This window comes from Falco biarmicus, chromosome 6 (assembly GCF_023638135.1).
Source record: "Falco biarmicus isolate bFalBia1 chromosome 6, bFalBia1.pri, whole genome shotgun sequence".
Lineage (NCBI taxonomy): Eukaryota > Metazoa > Chordata > Aves > Falconiformes > Falconidae > Falco > Falco biarmicus.
Window position 1 is genome coordinate 82234914 of NC_079293.1, and position 18534 is coordinate 82253447.

General features: G+C 36.5%; 1 protein-coding gene and 1 long non-coding RNA gene across 7 annotated transcripts in view; both read right to left on the reverse strand.

The window, feature by feature from the left end:
• The window catches only part of ARID4B (AT-rich interaction domain 4B), a 93787-nt gene that overhangs the window by 70882 nt on the left and 4371 nt on the right, over positions 1 to 18534 (reverse strand). The window lies entirely within an intron of this gene.
• LOC130151495 (uncharacterized) lies at positions 2757 to 5231 on the reverse strand. The gene is made up of 2 exons (XR_008822594.1): positions 3716 to 5231; positions 2757 to 2998 (listed from the first exon to the last, which is right to left on the reverse strand). It is a non-coding gene; the product is annotated as an uncharacterized LOC130151495 (long non-coding RNA).

The window sequence follows — 18534 nt, forward strand, 5'->3', positions numbered from 1 at the left end:
TATAGCTCCTCGGACAAAAATGTAGTATCTGAAACAAAGATTGAATCCTAGAAGACAGGAAAACTCCTTAAAAGAAGTAAATCCATTGGCCTACCTTCCATCTCTCAGAAGTGAGAACACAGCAACACGAAATGGAAGGAATTTTTCTGGAAACTTGCAAACTACAACACAGAAGGAAGACCAGTGGTGTTTTTCATGTGAAAAGGCTATGACATGAAAGCCCAACAACAAGCGTGTATTTTGGGCAAATTTTCTTCTGGCTGAAAATCAGATTTCGGCTTGATTTTTTTTTTGTTTTGTTGCTCTTGTAGAGGCAGAAATGCAAAACTAGTAATTTTGAAATTTCTGAAGGAAAATGGTTCAATGTTATCAACATTTTGCCCACAAATCAAAATTATGGTAGGAACATCATGATCAAACTGAACCTTTCTACATTCAGAAGTAATGAAACGTGTTTCAAGTTTCAATTGAAGATCTACAAGAAATTTCAAGTAACACCTCACCAGTCTCATAAGCAAACATTATACAGCATACAGCTGAGGCAAAAAGGGTTTTTTCCCTTCCACTTCCCAACCCCACACCTGCCAAGGTGGAAGTCGGCAGAATCTAGCGGACAGATGTCAGAAGTTGGTTTAGTACTTCCAGACACCTTTACCATTCTCTACACTGCAAAGGGGCTATTTTCTTTATTTCAAAATAGTCAACTAGACCAGTTCAATACCTAGCTTACTGAAAGTTCTTAAAGATGTGAAAAGGTGCAACAGATGGGTTTCCTCTCTGAGTAAAAATGATCTATTTGGAAAGGATTTACAGGTTCTAAGACCATGAAGGACTCAGTGACCCAAAACAAGAGGTTCAACTCCATAATCACATTAAATAATATTACCTGTATCTGTTTCAAACACAAAATGGATTTTCATTATTTTTACTTATGGATGTGAAGTTGAGTCTGTATGGAACTGGCAAGTCCATCACTTTTTTTTGTTGTTTTTGGAACTAAGCAAAGTTGATGGAAACAAAATTATAAAAATATTTTAACTCTACTCAGAAAATGAGAAAGATTTGAAAGAAAAATATTTAGAAGTCACCCTATCCTTGTAATTGTCCAAACCCAACCTGATTCTCCATCCAGAAATTTACTGAGTAGTATCATTTCCAAACATTCAGATTGTAATTAGCTCATTTCCTATTCAAAAGAGCAAATCCAGAAAGGTGACTACGCTTAAAAAAAAAACCCAGTATTTGGATATTTTTTTTCCTACCCCATTGAATAATACGCACTAAATTCTGGTTCTGTTCCTAATTTGGTCACAGACTTCCTGCACAAAGATGCAACTCAGCAGGAACGTACCAACTTTCAAGTCTGTAGAATGGGGCTAATGCCTATCTTACTGAGGCATTTGATGTTTCTCTAGTACTCTGAGATCTAAGAATGGAAACCTGTATTTCTTCTATCAGTATAACACACCACTCTATAAAATGTCTTACTTAATCAAACGCTCCAGAACGGCTGATCAGTCTTTCTAAAAATAATGCCAATTCTTTACAATTCCTTCTGTAGTTCTCCTTCTTGCTGAAAGACCACATGAAGGAAAAATATTTTGAATGCCCGCTCCCGCTGTTTATCCCTCTGAATATGAAAACTTCAAGTCAATCATTCCCATAGCTGCAAGAGTGCAATTTTTCTGTAAGGTGTAACCAAATACTCAAACTATTTAGCATTATAGTTTAGTACTGCAAATGATGCAGCTTCATTAATTTTGGTCACACTCTTGTATGTTCCAAGTCAAGCCTGAACATTAAGTTTCTACTTAAGTACATACAAAAAAAGTAGCAACTTGAAATAAGGAGCTTCTCAACACAGACTTCTCTTATAGTCAGATGCTTGAAAGGCTTCTTTCAGATTTCATGTGTTTAGTGCAAGAACCAAAATGCATTCAAGTACGAAGAATTTTAAGTCAAAAAAAATGAAGAAATCAGTAACATGTTTGTTATTAGAAGGTAAAATAATTTAGTAAAAAGGATATCCCTGATACCTGTTTTACAATTGAAAATAAGTTAGATTAAATCTTTCCTTTGGCAAACACACTTTTTCCAACTAAAAGCTTCAGATAATGCTTAGGAGCATTACTCCAACTATTAGGTCTAGATAACTTGCCTCAGTTTTTAAGATCTGCCACAACTCTGTCTGGAGATGCTGCTTCTGCTACAAAAAAAACTTGGGATGTTTCAAAGCACTGAAAAGAATGGTATGATAATGATATCTTGTGTTCCAAATGGATTGGAACAAAGATTATTTGATAGCTTAATTAAACATCCCAGTCCAGGCTGTTCATGAGCAAAATAACAAAGTGACTAATACAGTACTATGTGAAAAAACAAGTCAATGAAATCTCAAGAGAAAAAAAAATATTTGTGTTTGTAGAAGATAGCCAACTGTACACAGGAGGGTACCAAAAGCATTGTAATGTAAAATGGGTAACGCCATACAGAAACATAAGAAATTTTAGACAGGAGAGGGGATTTTTATCTCTGCCATGTTCCCTCAACTGCTGCCTAGGCATTCAGTGTAAAATTGCTGGCCAGGGACAAGGCGTTCAGAAAGAACTATGAAAATGAGTTTAGAAAATACCTACAAAGAGACTGAAATAACTTAATTACCCACTTTATCAAAGATTCAATTAGAATGGATGAGATTCCTGGGAAAAACAAACAAAAACTTAATTACACATAAAAGGTTATCAAGGCCATTCCTCTCAGTAGGATCATTTCAGCTTTATTATTCGTAACAGATGTCTGTCATATCTATTATTAAATTCAGGAGTGAATATTCCACACTTGCTGCACGCAACATATTCCAGTGTTTACACAGTTTTCTGTAGTATCTCATCTAAATATTCCTTGCTGCTGTTATTTCTTATCAATACTGCACATGGAGATCAGCGTACTTCTGCTTTGCAGTTTTCAAGAGATGAGACTCCTTAAAGTAATCTAATCTCTGAAAGAAATAAAAAACTCAAACCAGTTATTGTGTAAATTTTACCTATAAGCCATATTTTTAAGACACACTTATTTATTTTTCAATATTGATTAAAAGTATTTCTAATTGGTTTCCTCTGGATTCTGATTTAATTACCTCACATATTTCTTCAAGCTGGTGCCCAAAAACGGACACAGGTATGGGCTAACTGATTGCAAGAGAAGCAAACAGATTATTTCACACAATTTTCAAATAATGCTTTAACATTCCAGCATGACATTTGCCTTTTGGGCACGACTATAACATCGCCTCATGTGCCATTTATTTTTTAGCTATTTTTCCCCCAGGAACTGCACCCCAGGGGAGGAAGAAATGGCATGCAGCATGTTCCATTTGCAATAGCAGTGAACTGTTAATGTGGCACATACCATACCGTGAAACTCTAGCAAGTGTGCTGACTGTTGATGGCTCCCCAGCTTAGCCTGTTAGCTGTCTTCAATCCCAGACACTAAAACCTTAGATTAAAGGGCAGCTACTGCAAAATACTCCATTCTATACCCTGGGAATCTTGGCTGATTGAATAAAGCGCCTATCTCACACCTCCAAAGGACGCGGACTACTGCAAATCTGTGACATGAACCACCTTAAAGGAAATGGGATGCCTGAACGAGTCATAGGTGCTTGCAGATAGGTCCTGTGCTAACCACAAAACCCTGCTTTGTAAAGCACTCTTACCTGACCAGTTCTCTCTCTGCCCAGCAGACAAGAGCATCCCGTGCCACATGCTTGCACGTTCATAGTAATACAAAGGAGACTTCTGCAGTGCCGTCCCTCATACTGAGGAGTACCACAAACACAACAGGGTAGCTAGCTACAGCTCTTCACTGAACTTGGCCTATAATGTCAGACTACAGTGTTCTTTCATTGCATAGGAAAGAAGCAATATTGCAAGTGTCTTTAACCTTGCAGTCTAGGGCATTAAAAAAAAAATCCCACAGCCTCAGGATGAACAGAGCTTTTAGGTTTAAAAAAAAGGAAGTTAGTATTCTGTGTAACCAATTACTTGAGATCATAAAGGTTGAAGTAAATATTCCATCTCTTTAAGGCTTTAAATCAACAGTCTTGCTAAATACACATGAAAGGAATGACCAAGCAAAGTCTGAAGCAGTAGTAGGTCAGACTAAGCCTCATCTGGCTATAGGTCTTCACACTCACATTCTGACTCAACAAGAAACTCCCATAATTAAAACAAAATATTGTGATAAAGGCAGCTACTGAACAGGAAAGACTTCTGAAGAGCTGTCTGTGCTTTTCAAGATTCTGTGAATTGCACCATATAGTAAATAGCCAATCAAAGTGATCAGGAAAACCACTCTATCCTTTTCTAGCAAAAGAAATACCAGCTTTATCACTTCTGATATGTGCTGATGTGTGTCAAAACTCAATTCTTCCACCCCCAGGCATTTGTGCTGTCTCAGACAGACAGGAAATATGCACATGGTTTCATCTCTGGTTAGAGCTCAACTTACTTATCATAATACTAATTTTAAAAATACACTGTACACAACTCTGCTCAGCGACAATCTGTTCACTTTAGTTTTACAAGCTCAACTGTTGCAGTCAGTCCCCACTTCCTCTCTCAACAAATTATCTAGGCAAAAGCCGGTTGCCTTGTCCTCATATTCATTGCTCTGAAATCCTGCAATTTTGTGGCTATTACAGCTGTGGTTTTTTTAGCCTCAAAGGCATCCCATTATAATGGATCAGAATTTCATAATGCATTTTTCTTAGTACTTACAGAAAAAGCTGGTAACATAGCTTGTAGTTAATACAGTTGCATATTAGATTTCAAAAATGGCAATATTCATAACGCTTTATCTGTTAGAGGGAACAGATGGAATAGGCCCTTTAAATTCAGAAGGGGAAGAAGGAAAGTGGGGGCTATTTAAAGCAAAAAGAATCTGATTTTAAGTGAGAAATTACCAACATACACCATTTCTGCTGTATTCGCAACCCAAAAATAAACAACTACCTGTATAAGAATTAAAATATAAATTGTGTAGAACTGTATGAGCTGACAAAATAAACAGCAAGAAGCAGAGGATTACAACAGCCCTGAATGCTACACAACTGACAGGAAACTTTTAAAAACTTAAGTGCATTAAAACCTAACTGGTGCAAAAGTAAGTATATGGCTTCTTTAGGCTAGAAATCTAATCCAACATAACTGTCCTCAGTGCAAGTCGTATTCATTTACTTGCTTTTTCCTGGTAATTTTCAATGAACATCAGGATGCTGACTTGATTCGGATGCAAAGTCAGAAAACCACTCTAGCAAGAAGGGTTGAACCAATTCAGTCTTTTAAGAATAAAGTCAGGAATGCTAGGATAAATATTCCAAGATCTCTGTCTACCTGCAGAGGAAAAAAAAATACCCATCAAAAATAAACCAAATAAATTGGGTTAAACAATAGAAGTTGGTGACAAGACACTGCCTACTGCCAGTGGTAGTTCTTAATTTCTGAAACGGGGTGAAGGGGTGGGGTGGGATGTAGGCAGGGACAATTAAAGAGGTGGTGTGTTCTTTTGTGAGTTGAATTAACAACTCCCCAGTGTAAAAGGGGAAATGTAAAAGGCCTTGGCCCTCCAAACTGAAATCTGCATGAATGATGCCTTTCCCTGTCCATTCTCCCTTTTGCATCAGTTCTGGCACACCTCTGATTAAAGGCTAAAGGGACTCAACTCACCAATTTGACAAATGACTAACACCAGAGTTAAAGTAGAAAAGGAGAAATCAGTGGGTAAACTGGCAATCTGACTCAAACCACAACATGAAGTAGCACTCCATAATCACCGTTCAGAATTTTTAAGGTTTGCAAAAAACAGACGTTTAAAAAAACCTAGAAAATACTCCTCTTCCCTACCATTTTGTGTGTGTATGCAATAGCATCTTCTATATTTACCTTTTCATTGCATGTCCTAGATTTCTTTCTCTCCAAATTCTAAAAACTAAATGTATGATGCCCCTATCTGGATGAGGAAGATGACATTTACCACACTACTTGATTTATATTTTTTTTAAATAACTAGATAATCAAGCTAACTATTGCTTCTTCAACTGATCCTCTAAACTGGGTTTCATCCCTGAAATGCAAGTCAGAGATCTGGGTGTCTAACAAACAGCTTTCAGTCCAACATCTCCACTAAATCCCTGAAGTGGCTTTACACTGGCTGAAAGCACTTCAGTACTGGAGTATATGCAAGGTCAAATGCAAGTTTGTATTCAAAGTCTAATCTACTTGGATAGCACTCAAAACCCAGTTTATGTTAAGTTTTATATCCACTGCACACTATTTGCAAACAAAGCAGGTATTAGCTTTTCTAGTGAAACATTTTTATCAGATGAAAAAAAAATGTGATTCAACTGAGCATTCTGTAGCATTAGACCGAGTGTTGATATTTCTATAGGAAACTAGCAAAGCACCATTACCACTACATTAGAGAACCAAACAATTTTTTCTTATTAATCTGTTTTTGTAAAATAAATCCAATCTTAAACTGCTAACTGATTTCAAGATGAATTTTAAAAAAAATCAGAATTTCCCACAAAATAGAAACTTCATTCAATTTATTAACAGGATCCATCCTGACAAAAAACAACGTTTGGTCTAACGTTCCAGAAAATGCACCATTTAATGAACAGACTAGAGAGAACTTGTACCCAGACAATGACCCAGTGTTGAGACAATCTTTAAAAGGCCTTAGAGGAGCAAAGATCTACAGTAGAACAAGAAAACTCAAGAACCATAGAGCTGGACAGGAAAGATTCACAGAACAAGTCACTGCCTTGCACCGGGAAGGAGAAAGGATAAACCTTAACTCCATGGAGTTTAACAGCAATGGCAGACCCTAAATCACACTGGACCCAGAAAACCTGAGTTTCAGGTTACATCCATAATAGCAAAGAGATAAAAATATGAGAAAACATATTCTTTCATTGGTCTTGTGTGGATTTACCCTGGGGAGCCCATTAGCACCGTATGACACAGCACATGCACTCAAAGGCACGCTACAGTTACAGGAATATGTGTATGCAGACTTCCTCCTCTCGTCACAAAGCCTGACATTGCTATTAAAAAACCCTATCAACTAAAGGAAGGCCAAGTATCACCCTGAAGGTAATTTCAGTCAATTACACCTCTGGCATTGACACTTTTTTTTTCTGCAAAATTCAGACTTGGGGAAGATAGTCACTTAAATCCCCATTTTAGACTATATTAAATAAAAAGCATATAACATAAAGATAAAAAACTGCAGAAAAAAAAGTTCTACTCTCTCCACTGACTTGCCTTTTGCTTTTTTCCTGCTTTTCCAAACAGGTTGTTTTGATCTCAAAGTGTAAGGCTTAGATTCACCAAGATCCAAAGAGAAGTAACAGAACCTGATAATGCACTTCAGAACAGTCAAACCAGGCTCTCCTTCACTTGCTCTGCAGAACTGTCCTCAGTTTTCTCCTCTGGCTTCAGCAGATTTAGTATATACAGACCAACAGTCTCTTCCTTTCTAGCTCAGTGCCAGCAATAACTTCTAAGATTCTCATTCTGCATACCAGCTAAACTCAAGCTTTTTTCACTTGTTTTGCTTTTTGGATGATTTCTGAATTCAACTAGATATACACCAATTCCTAGACTTTTCCTTAGGTTTTAGCGTAAGCAAATCCTTATTTGGAACGTTCTGGCAGATCTTCACTCCTGGTCTAAACTAGCCTTTTATTCCTAGTCAGTAACCTGCTATTCTTTAGTCTCCTGGGGAAAACGTTACACAAGAGCTAACAAAATGTGTCTCATTTGGCTAAAACAACTAATACACCAAGAGTGCAGAATTTTGGCTTATAAATAGTTAGCCTTTATATTTGGCTTTCCTGGAATTCTCTATGCCACAATTACGCATTTGAAACAGCTAATAGAATAAAACTCGAATGAAATTCAAAGGCAAGCTAGCCAACAATCTGAACCTTTTAAAGAACTGTAGGTAACTGCTAGATATTAAAAGGCATACGTATGTGTTTGGGGGGTGGGTGTGTGTGTATAAATATCACCCTGACCACTATTTGTTTTGCAGCATAAATTTTGGAAAGTAGACATCAGAAGTATTATGCTTTATAGACAAATCTATACTGGTCTCTTTGGAATGTATTTGGCATAATACATTCTAGATATGTTTTTTAGTGTCCTGTAGATTATACTTTCCTATGCTTTTTCCCTTTTACACATTGTAAATATTGATTTTTTTTTCTCCAGGCTTCCTATGAAGAGGATTCTTCTTCCTAATAAACGGTTACTTAACATTACATTAGTGAAGATACAAACAACAAACAATTAACTACACACATGCAGAACATCAACAGTACCTTAGGCTTAGTCCAGCAGAAGCTATCCTTTTATGACACCTGACAGTCTTACCATCCTTGAACTGCCTCTAAGTGGTACTATAATACAAATATATATCTGCATAATATATTTATTTATATATAGATATATCCATCTTTCTAGAAAGATATTACATTTTTCAAAATAATCAAATAGTTCTTCAGCTTCCTCTCCCAATAAAAACAAAGGGGGAGGGAACCATAGGAATTTAAGGTACCTACTACTATTATGTATGCAAAGAAAGAGGGTAATATATATACACAATTAAATATAATTACAAAAGGACAGATGCATATGACTAAATTTGTCAATGTACCGATTTTCCCCTCAATAGTCTAGTGGAGCTATAGGTCCCTCAATAATAAACAGACCTACCAACAACAAGCTTGCTTGTCTTAGTTGTATCTTTAGGTCTCCTTAGAAGCAGTTTACAGAACCCACAGCACTGCATTAAAGACACTCAGAAGACAGCTTTTCGAATTAGACACAAGCAAGGTCAAAGAGAAGTGAAGCAGAAGAAGAGTATATACATACTTGCACTATGCAGAAGCATCCAAGCACACTGAAACAGATTCAAATTAAGTTTAGTCTGCCACTGCTATTACATGGTTGGTTAAGACTACAGAAAGCTCCCAGTTAAGAAAAGTAGACAGTGTATCAGTTAAGACTGTAGCTATGTAATCCACATAACCTATTATATGAGCCTGGAAGAGAACATTATTTTCTGTTCAATCTACTGGTGTTTTCTTACCAGTACCTACTAGGCCACTGTTGACCTATGAACTATCTACATCCTTGCAGAATATAGATGCCTAACTAAGCTGGACACTGGGTAGTTAGGGCAGCGCAGAAATTAAACTGGTAATTCACCTGAAAAAAAACTATGATAAATTGTAACTCATGCTGACAAGTGGACTACTTCCATATTGGCACAGGTATCTCTGCACAACATTGCACTGTCAACTTCCCAAGAGAAGTAGCAAGTAAGTGAACTTGGAATTATCTCAACAAAATGGCAATGCTTCTTTCCCAGTTCGTAGCACAAGGCAATCCATACCTCAAATTAACTTCTAGTTTAGCTGCTATGGGTGACGTTACATTCAAAGTGCCTTGCTGTGGCAGAATATTCTATTGAATAAACTTCGTTTTCACTGATGTAATCTTCTGCTAGAAAACTATAGCCAATTCTTTTTCACAGTGAACTTTTCTTTCAGATGGACAGTGACTCAAGTAAATACTAACTTCACAACTTGAAGGTGGGGGGAGAAAAGCCAACAACTTATCCACATATCCCCACTTTCCCCAGATTAATAGGAAGAAATACCATGACCACACCTTCTGAAGGAAGATATCTATTAACTGTACAATTTTGCGTGGTGAGGGTATGACCAAATTCTTGACTGAAATCTCAAGTCCATAATTTTAACTTTCACCTTCTTTCTCATAAAAACTAGTGTTCCTTTAAATATATTATGGGGTAGCTTTACAAGCTTCCTAACTTGTAGAAATCTAACAAATACAAGCACATAAACACACTCCTATCTCAATACATTTTCCAAGACTACTACTGACCTGCACAGTCAGTAGCAAGGGTATTACAAGAAAACCGATCATTTTTATTTTTCATCCCTCTCCACAACAGCATTCATCTTTTAGAGTTCTTCTCTACCTAAATGTAAGAGTTCAGTATTTAAGTTTAAGTCTGTAAAAGGAGGTTTTGGGAAAAAAAAACCCTAAATATAACCAATATGGCAGCTATCCAAAGCAGAGATGCAAGCTTTTCCTGTTCAGTTAAGTTCTACTCTTTAAAAATCCTTTCAAGAGTTTTCCATCAGAAAATACCCATAGCAAACAAAAAATGCAAGCATTAAAAGTAACACAGATATTAAGAAAAATAACCAGACGAACAGTAAGTTTAAGAGAAGATTTGTCAAGTGACACATAATTATGAATAGTGTTAACATACTAGATGTGTGCTACACAGAAAGTGAAAGTGCCACTGCAGTACTATAGGGAAGAACAATACAAAAGCAGCTAGTCCTCAGCTAGGCTACTTTCCAAAGTTAAGGAATTAAAAGACCTAAACGACTTATTTCATACCTTTTATCCAATTTAACTACCCAGAATGCTTCAGTTTCTTTGGCTACTCATTGCTGCACCTGTTTCCAAAACATCTTCAGCTGGCTTAGCCTGTGACTAATGGCAGCCATTTCCAGGGAGTGGCTATTTAAGGAAAGATCCTTGCTCTGATTCCACAAAACTCTTCAACATATTAAAGAACAGAGAGTAAAATTTTGGAAGTTGTATAGGTGATATAAGACTCTATTCATTGCTTTCAAATGTGCTGAAGTTATTCTGTAAAGCTCAGGGTTTTTTTCTTAAAAGTCTTTAAGCCTCTTATACTAAAACCTTCATATTTTTTTAGCCTCTTTTCAAAAACTAACATTTAGGATTACTAAAGTGAAAGAGAAAAAACCTATGCAAGTTTTACTTGCTAGTCCTCTGTAGATCAACAATTCTAGCATTACTTTCCACACGAAACTTCATTCTGCTCTGAAAAGCTCAACAAGAGGCATTCCAAGGGGTCTTTGGTACCCAAGGCAATGCAGCATTCTCACCATGCCCAATAAAATGCCAGTATCTCTGTCAAATGAACAGGTTATGGCATCAACTACATATGCCAATAAAATTCTATTCAATTATATTTTTATGATCAACTCCCCCCCCCCCCCCAAGCCTAAGAAAATGACTGAAGAAAAAATCTGAAATACACAGCTTAAAGAATAAACCTAATCATCCAGTACTACTGTATGACTAATCAGCCCACTGTAATATTTGCTTTCACAGAAATACTGTGCATCATCACTGCTAAAAGCAGAATAGCCAGCTAAAGAGTTCACACTGGCCCTTCTGCCCACATACTCGTTCGTGTACTTGGCTGGAATGTTGTTTCAGTGGGCTCAAAAGCTGTATTAACAAAAATTGCCAGGTGAAAAGATGTTGCAGTTCTTTCAAGATTAAGCAGTTTTCCTGTAAACACAGGGTAGTCCCATTTGCAGGTGGCATTCAAATACTGATGTGTGTTTTTCTCTTCCCAAGTTTAATTCTGAGCAAACACAGTAAGGATAGCCAGCTACAGCAATAAGATAGCAAAGTTCTGGAACTGTCCCTGAATAGGTCTGAAATCAAGCACCTGAAGTTTGCCATTTTCTCTCTCTAAAATTTTTTTATATATGCATTTCTATGAAGATCATAAAAGCCGATTTGCTTCCTCAAAGTTCCAACTAAGTAAACACAATATACACAACTAGAGAAACTTTATCAGACCAGCTTAAGTATCATGATTTTTATTCCACAGAATAGGTGCCATGTTTTATATTTATTATCAGATCGTAATTAAGATTTTATTACATCATTTCAAATGTTCAATTAAGTGCTGTTGCACAACAAGTTATTCCAGACAGAAACAGGTAGGATTGTTCTCTATTTAAATGCAGAGTAGTAAACTTCTAGTGAACTGAAATCAGTGCTATGAACAGATATAAATAAAAGCATTCCACTCTAAAGATGACCACTTCAGTTGCTATCTAGATGCTACTGATGCCATGTACATTACCAGTGAAAAAAGTCTGCCATAGCAGGACATACACCTGTCTCTATCATTGATATACTATTATTACACCGTCATCAAAACAGAATTTTTCTTACTATTTAGAATGTAACAAAAGCAACTTATTCACTTCACTTGCCTCTGAAAACCTGAACCACCCTACACTAGTAAGTGTACATATAAATATATACTCTGTATTATCTGAGAAAAGTCACCGTATTAAATAAGAGATTTATTCTAATACAGTGAAATACGTTTAACTTATCAATCCAAACATTTTGGCTAGCATTAGGCAAAGTAAACTGAAATCAGAGTATTAGCTGAACAGCCAAAGAATTACCAACAGAGAAAAACTGAATTACTGCGGACAGATATGTAATATACATACTAATACTTTCTGGAACTTCATGTTACATTATTCCAGGGAACACAGTTAAAAGAGCAGCCTCAGCAGCCTGATTTCAAAATGGATCAAGCATAGTAGAATATATTTGAGTGTGGTTCTTTGCAGGTTCCAGCCCATGTATGCAATACTGTCTATCGTCAGATTACATCATCTTTTATACTACTTGATTTTTAGGTACATAAAAGCTGCACTAGTAATCTGTAGGTAAAGGAGTGAATCCAGACTTCAATGTCTTTTAAATTATCCAGCATCGCAGGAAAATAGGCACAAAATTTCAGGAAGACGACAAAGACACAGCACAGTTACCCAGACAATGTTCTATGGGTAAACGTATGTGGACTGTAATTATAAAGTTCTGGAAGATCATGTCAGAATAAAAATGGAAATGACTTAAAGGTGGACTGTTGTCTCTATTTTTGTCTCTGTTCCAGGCAGCAAGGTATTGGAAAATCCCATACTCTTAAATTTTAAGCTATAGTGCAGTCTTACTTATGTTAAAGTACTTCACTATCTCCCTCAATGCACATCTAGCATGACAACCTTCTAAAGAAACTGGAGTGGAAATTTATTACGTTATTCCTGTACAAAATACAAAAAATGCTTTTGTATTTATGGAAGCACAACAATTAAGAATTATATGTATTTTCTTTCTAAGTTTAGTGATGTAATTTGAGGTAACATTCATCTAGTATTACAGCAATGTCTACCTTCCAATAAGCAATGCAGCAAAATAAGTTAAAAAGTGAAAACAAATTTTCCGTTAGAAATTCCTCAATTCTGAAATGCTGGTGTAATATGTACTCATTTCCAAAATGTCTCAACCCCTATTTTCCTCCCAGGAAAAGAAGTTACATTAACCTAAGTGTCACAGCATTAACAAAAAGATTAAGCTAACACTCTTTCACTTGAGCACTCATACAGGTTATTGGAAAGTCTATCTTCCAGCATTATAAATTAATCTAAAGCATTCTTTGTAACCTTAGAAGAATGCATTCTACATTTATCTTTAAGAAAACATGAAGTGGACTATTTCAAATGCACAAATAAGAGGTTTAGCACTTGCAATCTGCTGTTGAGAGGACAGCTGAAAATCTGAAGGAAAAAATTATCGCAGTGGATCAGGTTGCCCTGCCACAAACTGAAACACTTTTTTCAGGTCAGAAAAGAATGTGAAGAAAAAAAATAAACAAAAAAATACTCCCTATTACATTATTTATTACCAGCTGCTGAAACCTTACATCAGATACACTTGGTTCTGAATTTCACTGAAGTTAAATCCCATTTCCTTGCCCTCAGAAGGCCAGTATGAACAATTAATAATGAGTCAGTAGGGCATCCAAGAGGAAAAAGGGAAAAGGCTCCCAGGCAAAAGTTCAACGAGAACCACAGTTCTTGGAAAGAAAAGTAACAAATGTCTTCCAAATTTCTGCATTAGGTTTCTGGTAGTAAGCAGAAAGTGTCACACACCTTATTCTACCATATCCAACTGGCATCCAACTCCTGATTGTCACTGGGTCTTCTCTAATCTACCCATAAATATATGGGCTGCCTTAACATACAAAGAATCAAAGGCTTGACTTCCATTCCTTCAATTTCCCTATCAAAGAAAGAGTGATGTAATTTCTTCCCAAATTAATCATTTCCAACTGTTTTGATTTCGAAAAAAGGTAAACCAGTGGCTTAATTCTTACACCCATTGGTCAAAATATTGTCAGAATGTATTAACATAAGTGTTAGTTACATGAAGATTATCACCTTTATGGTATAGGAATCTAAGATTTATAAATATTTTTCTGCAGATAAATATAATAGCAACTGTTTCTCTAGTTGGGGGGGGGGGGGGGGGGGAAGATATTATTGATAGTAAGCTTTCCAAGTGTTGAATAAGAACCTGAGGAAGACAGAGAAGCAAAGCTTATGTTGGCCTCCTTAAAAAGTACTTAAAATACATTCTTTTTTGTGTTTAATACCATCTCTTCTTTAAAACCCCTTCACCTTTCCAACTTGAAATCATAGTTTATCATACCAAAAATTAAATTTTATTTGTCACCTTCAAGGCACAGCCACAATTCCATTTAATGGTTTCATTCAACACCTTCCAGAAAACATGAGAGTTCAAACCTCTAGAGAAGTGCCGTGTTCTAGCTCGTAAGCAAGCCTAGAAAAACCTCTATTGCACTTTCACGTGTAGACAGTTTACAAAATGTTTAACCTAACGACTGCAAAGTGCTAACTTGGCAGAGGGATGGGGAGGAATGTGTTCACAAGCAGTTTAAGCTCATCCAAATCAGTCTTGGTGCACTTCTGCTTTCCTCTCCTTCCTTCCTCCACCCCAATGGTAGGGATCAGCCAGGTCAGGGACTGGCTACAACTGAAGAATTATTTATCTGATTGTTGTTAATTTCAGTTTGGTTCAGTACACCCTGGGACCACCCAAACGGACCGCTGGCACAAAAGACAAGAATAAACAGCCAGGAGTGGAAGAAGTGTACAAAAATGCATTCTTCCACGACCATACAAACTTAATCTGACAAACTACTTAAGAAACCAAATCCTTTGCTGTAGGTTGTTGGGGGACAAACCAACAGATTAAACAACGAGAACAGAAAACTCACTCTTCTGCCCAAGAACAGTGTTATTCACCAGTTAGTCCAACTCGGGCAATCTGCTCTGCAACAGAGCTCTGTAGATGTCTGCACTCACAATTACTTTAAATGACAACTGATGAATGCTGTATCTAGTGTGCTCCTTAAGGTGGTCTGCAGAAGTCACCATCAAAGACGCAAGTAATTTGGGAGTTCAGGATGCTTAAAGGGTTTTTCTTTAGTGTACTACCTACCTTATTCATTCCAGGGCACATACAGGCTTCAAAAACAACAGCAATGGGAGCAAGTAACTCCAGGTTAACTGGAGATGAAATGACTACTGCTTTTGCTCACAGTAAGGAAAACACCTTCTCATGGTTGGGCACTACAATGTTTGTGCTTAGCTCATAAGAAAAATCTTCTTCATAGTGCTCCCCACAGGTTCAGGAAACCCTGGAATAGCACTACTCCACATCTAATTAATTAATATAGTATCACTCAGGAAGTCACCACCACACAGTGGTCGTACACAATGCAGGTGGGTCACCTCAGTCGTAGTTTTCTACGAGTAACTCAGCAACACTCTCCACCACCCTGCTCTGACAGCCTCACAGCTGCCTTTCCAGAGCTTGCTTACTAACACTTCTTGCTAAACAGGTCATGACTGCTTTATATGCTGCCTTCCGAGCAAAGGGAAAAAAAAAAAAAAAAAAAAGGCACAATAGTGCTTTATTGAATTTATTCCCTGGTTCAAACTAATCTTCAGAAGGAAAATAGATGTCTTGTCAAGTATAGAATATCAAAGTGGCCTGCTGTTTTTTCCATACTTGAATCCCCTGAAATATCCTCTCATCTGGTCACCCCATGTTAACAAAAAAAAAAAAAAAAAAAAAAAAAAAAAAATCCCCCATCACCCAGATTTATGACTTTCCATCAAAACCTTTTAAAATAATTATTCTAACACTTATTAAATGACTAACATTTAGTTTATGCATAGGGCTGAATAATTTTCCTTAGTTCCCTGGAGGCCTTTTGAAATCTTTCTTTGAAAGTCTTTAAAAATCCATTCCATGCACATGCAAGCAAGTATCTAGTGAGTGGTAGTAAGCACAGTAACTGGACAACACTGGAAGTGCTAAATAGGAGAGGCAGAAAAGGAGTATTTGTTACCGAAGCACATCAACGAAAAATCAAGCACCCATACAAGCCCTGACTTAACATTTCTCAACTGTGACCTGAATAATATATAGGGCAAACCCAATTCAAGATCCATGTTTATTCAGATTTGTACATTTCCGTAAAAACAGCTGAAGTACCTATTATAGTAAATAGAACTGCAGGGAACATACTACTGCATTTCACAACAGGTTAACTACTTTTAAGTACAAACTAATAAATAATCTAGCATTTGGATGGCTCTGTATCATATTAGGGTGCAAAGTAAATTTAAGCTTAGGTTTTTCTATAAAATTTGTTACCTTTTTCAAATGAGGAAATCTCAAACTCCCTTTATTTTTATTCTTCAGCCTATTATAAAAGCATGTATTTCTAAGGAAAATGTGTGTATCTGTAGGATTTAAACAAAAATTCAAAACCAGTTTACAACAACAGCGTAATTTCAACCTTTCTCAAAGTTAGCCGCTTTTTTTCAGTTTGTATGACCAGCGAAGCATTCAGATTAGGAATTTGACAGTGACTGTAAAGCTCAACACCTCAAAACTTCCGCATTTTGTTTCAAAAGACTTCTCAACTACAATAGCCGAATTTCTTTGAACACACACATGCAATGTGTATCACAGCATGCTTCTGCACTACATGTATACAACACTTGTTTCAGATTACAAAGTTAACTGAATAACCATCTCAAAGTGTTCTAGTGAAGATACATGCATATTCATTATTCTGCCTACTACTATTTTTCTTAGACAGCATCCTGATACAATAGTCCTGCTGCTGTGAGAGCACTGATCCATAAATCCTTCACCAACTTTGAAGATAACAGTACAGGCAGTTTAATTTTTCTAATCCTCATAGTTTATTACAACTTTAGTCTTCTCAGCCTAACACAGTCTTTTTTCCACTAGGTGGTCTAATTAACTTTGAGTCCTTATCAACACAACTACTGATTAGTACCATACTAAACATGCAGATTGAAGTTCAAGACTTCCATGTTGTTTAGCCACTGTAAAATATACTGAGATTGGCATTTCAAAAGTGCAAATAAACGATTTCAAAATAACATAGATTATTCCAACGTGACTTGTAATTGCTTGTAAGTGCAAGTGGTGTTTGCTTTGCTTTCTACATAATTATGCAAGCACGAGGAAGTCAGTAACTGCCTCTGATCACTTGTTCAAACTGGAACATCAGGACAGAATTTCAGAATATAATTTTCCATAATGCAAAAACAAATTACAGGGGAAAACCACCTTTAAAACTTACCTGTTCTCCTACCTCCAGCACAAAACCTACTCTAATGGTACTCTTTATTTATAAATCTCCATTTCTGCTGTAATTCAAATAGTTAACCAGAAAGTGAAAGGTCACTACATTCCATGACTGGTTTCCAGCCTTCGTAAGAGCAATAGGACTTTCAGCTGACTTGTGCTCGAAGTTGGAAATTGGTGACTGAAAAGTTTACTAGATATTTCACTTTTGTCCTCTGCCATACTGGCAGAGAATACGAGCAACAGACTAACTGGCTTTAAGGGAAAGCAGTTAACAGCATCAGTGTGCACCAGCGATCTCTGTGGATAGCTAGAGAGATCACTAGGAAAGACTACTGAAACCAACGTGTAAACTCAGGATGAATTAAAAAAACCCAAAACACTATAAACTGTACACACAACTTCCTTAATTTGTTAGCCTGGCAGCTCTGAGCGAGCACTCAGGAACATCTAGGGCTACTAAACAGAAATACTACAACCACTAAGTATTTCATTTTTTACAAACTGAAAAATATTAACATGCAAATACCATCAAAACATTCAAACAATCATTTCAGACCATTTAATTTATAGTGCATTCCTCAAGCTTCTGGGACATCCACTATTTTTATCTCCAGTCAGCAGTGAACTTTTTAGCTACAGTGGGTATATTACCCTCATTCACATATTTAAATATCATAAAAATCTCAGGAGCATTTACAGTAGTTGTACAATGGTACAAATCATCAGCGAAACTGAGCTTGTCCGTCTGTCTTTCTTTAAAAGCAGAGACTTCGCTTTCCTGGCATTTATTTGCTGACTTTGGGGAAAAAATAAAAACAAACTATAATAATGTTTTCATATATATTGCTACCTACCTTGTAGGTAGTGATTTGATGGCATGCAATTAGTTTTTTAAATAATCAGATTCTACATGCTTCCAAAGCATATTTAATGCAAAAAGACCTTATGCAGAAGGTGCTTAACTTTAAAAAATAAAAGCTTCACTACAACATACAAACCGTCTTAGCCATTATCTATACAACTACTATCAGAGGTCATCTATCACAGGAAAACACCTGATTCAGTAGAACATCAC